The sequence below is a fragment of the Orycteropus afer genome, unplaced genomic scaffold, assembly GCF_000298275.1.
Source record: "Orycteropus afer afer isolate SDZICR_OR568_19922 unplaced genomic scaffold, OryAfe1.0 scaffold00285, whole genome shotgun sequence".
NCBI classification, from domain to species: domain Eukaryota; kingdom Metazoa; phylum Chordata; class Mammalia; order Tubulidentata; family Orycteropodidae; genus Orycteropus; species Orycteropus afer.
The window spans coordinates 1,975,760-1,979,414 of NW_006921872.1; positions in this window are offsets into that span (position 1 = coordinate 1,975,760).

A 3,655-nucleotide genomic window follows, 5' to 3' on the forward strand; every position below is an offset into this window, starting at 1 on the left:
CAGAAGGAGAGATGAAAGTATATAATGAGAACATTTGTCTCAATTCTCAGATCAGAAGAATCATGACATTTTGACTGTAATGGAGAATTTATTTCATGCCAGTAATTATACCTCATGGGTTCATACACTATTCCCATTTTCCCCAATTATCTACCATTCAGGTTTTTTTGTTTTCTTTTCTTTTAGAAAATCTTCTTTTCCCTCGCATGTACAAGTCCTATTTTTTCAAATCAATAAATATTTTTTTAAAGCTGTTTTAGGTTTATAGAAAAATTGAAAGAACAAAGAGTTCTCATACCCTCCCCATACAGTTTCTCTTATTAGTAACACCTTTCATTCCTGTGGTACATGTTACAATTGATGAACCAATATTGATATGTATTTCATTAAAGTCTATAGTTTACATTAGAGTTCACTCTGTGTTGTTCAGTCCTTTAAGTTTTTGACAAAAACATCATGCCATATTGTTTACTGGTACATACAGAATATCATACAGAATAGTGTCACTGCCCTAAAAATGCCCTGTACTTCATTCCTTCCTCTCCTCAAACCCCTGACAAGTGATCTCTTTACTGACTATAGTTTTCTCTTTTCCACAATGTGAAATAGCTGGTCTACCACCCAATTTTAATAAATGTTTTAAGTAAATTTATTTTTAGCAACAACCTTTCAATTTAAATGCAATTCCACAGAGCCCAAAAATAAAACAAACAAAAGACTACAACTCTTCATGGGGATTATTTTATATTGGGGACTGTTTGTCTTCTATATCTGAAAGTGTACTCTCTCAGATGAGAGCAGATGAGTAATCTCATTTTGTTATGGGACAGTAACCATATATAGAACTAGTGTGTGGTAGGGCTAGGTTGATATGACTCTGTCCTCCATATGATAAGCTATGTGTGTGTATGTGTGTGTGTGTGTGTAGGAAGTGGGTGGGTTGTGGGGGGCAGGGGAAGTGAAGGGACCACCACCTTCATTAAGAGTGAATCAATTAGTACTGAGAACACTGGGAATGCTGACTGGAAGTCTAGGAGATGCCCCTTGGTAGAGATTCTTAAGTGGATGAAGAAGTCACACTTCATCAGAAAGGAGCCACTGTTCCACCATTAAATGGTGGGAATGACACGGCAGAAAGAAAAGAGATACCGGTATTGGTGGCCAAAGTGAATTTTCTTTCCTCCATGGCTAATTAAGGATCTCTTGATATAGTGCCTAAGGCATTTGACTACTAACCAGAAGGCTGGCGGTTCAAACCCACAACCACTCCACTGAAGGAAGACTAGGAAATCTACTTCCATAAAGATTTACCACTTCAGAAACCAATGGGGGCTGCTATGAGTCAGAATTGACTCGGTAGTGAGTTTTTTTTTTTTTTTTTCCCATGGCAAATTAAGGTAGTTAGTAAGGGTTCCTGAAAGCCTAATTCACACAATATTTCTAAATGCTGTTTAACAGATAAATTTAGACCCTTGTTAATTTGACTCTTTTCTTACCTGTCAGAGAGCAGCCAAGGGGTTGAACCAACCCTATCAGTTTGCCCTTTTGGTTGGCATTCAAAACTAGAGCTGTTAGCCGGAAGTCACCTTACAGATGATTTAGTTGTGCTGTTTCATTTTCAGATGAGTAACTGAGACCCAGGGAGAGTAAGAGACTTAATTTAAGGCTCCAGTTTACTCTTTGACTCCCATTTAATTCTCCAGTGGAAGGACACAGATTCAGCCCTCAGTTCTGTTTCTATCTCTTCAATATACTTTCATTATCATTCTGGGTAGTTTCAATACGCATGAGGACAACATGTCCAAGACTTGCCCTGTCAGGTTCCCCCCCCCCCCCCAATAATCTCATTGTAAACATTTCACTCTTTGGCCCTCACTTCCTGTTTTTCTACTGAATTCCTCTTAGTTTCCAACTCCATCCATGTCTTAGGTTGAAATGTCCAATCTGTTGACTTCATTGCCCATCAGTCCCTCCCCTGCCCCTTCCTCCCTCAGTTGAATTACAGTCCAAGACCCACTGATACTGACACATTCACTTGCACTCTATTCTTCCGTCATCTTATCAACTGACAAATAATCTATGTTTGGTAGTTGGCTGTTTGTCTCCCTTCTCTGAACTATAAGATCCTTGAGAGCAGGAACTTTGCTTTACTCTCTGCTGTATGCCTAGGTCCTGGAACATAGCTGGCACATGATAGGTACTCAAAAAATATTAGTTGACTGAATAAATATATTAGTGAAGGTGAGAGTAGCTTTCAGAGGGGCTAAGTTGTATTTTTGCTCTGGAGAAGTTGGATACATGGTTCTGTTTTGATTATTTTAAATATTAAGTTATATCTATTTTTCCTTCATTTTTTTAAAAAAAATGTATTTTATGGAAATATAATTCATGTACAGTGAAGTACACAAAACTAAAGTGACATGGGTCAATGCATTTTTTTTTTTGCAGTGTTCCCCCCCCACCCCTGGCAACCAACAAAGAAAGTTTACCTCCATATATAAACCTTTCCTTGACCTTTCACAACAACAGACTAATACTATATTTTTCCTTCTGTGATTGACTTATTTCACTCAGCATAATGTCCTCCAAGTTCATCCATATTATGCTGTGTTTTGCAGACTCTGCATTATTCTTTGTAGGATTGCCACTCCTCGGAAGGAAGGTTGGGCAATATTCTTTAGTGCTGCATAGCATTCCAGTATGCGTATGTACCATAGTTTGGTCATCCACTCTTCCGCTGATGGGCGTGTAGGTTGTTTCCATCTTTTTGCTATTGTAAATAGTGCTGATGAACATGAGTGTGCATGTATCTGTTCCTATCCTGGCTCTCACTTCTCTAGGATATATACCTAGTAATGGGATTGCTGGGTCAAATGCTATCTCCAATTCCAACTTTCTAAGGAATTGCCATATTGTTTTTAACAGTGGTTGTGTCCCTTCATAGTCACACAAGCAGTGTATGAGAGTCCCAATCTCTCCACATCCCCACCAGCATTTGCTATTTTCTGTCTCATTGAACGTTGCCATCAGTGCTGGGGTGAGACTGTATATCTCATTATTGTTTTGATTTACATCTCTCTGATGGCCAATGATAGTGAGCATCTTTTCATGTATTAGCTGACCACCTGAATATCATCCTTGGTGAAGTGTCTATTCATGTCTTCTGCCCACTTTTCAACTGGATTGTTAATCCCTTTGGTGTTGAAGCTTTGAGGTTTTCGATAAATCTTAGAAATAAGTCCCTTGACAGATATGTAATTATCAGCAAATATGAATTTGTTGCTGTCATTTTTGTCATGTGCTTTTTCATTGTGTTGATTTCTTTGTTCCATATAATTTTCTATGCTGAGTTTGTTTTGTTTATGAATCATGTTATCACTTCCTTCATTGCTATTGTTTTAGTATTTGCCGAATATTTATGCTGGTCCTCTTTTTCGATGTGAAGGTTTACCATTTTTCTTTGAGGTTACCCTGGGATTTATAGTTTTCTTCCCAAGTTTATAACAGTCCGTTCTATCTTGTAGTTGTCTTGACTTCCCTATCATCTAGAAGTTCTGCAATGACACATATTTTTTTCCCTCTTTTTGGTTTGTAGTTGTCCTCATTTGTCAATTGATGCCTCTGGTTCCCTGTTTACAATCTTGTAGGCTTATTT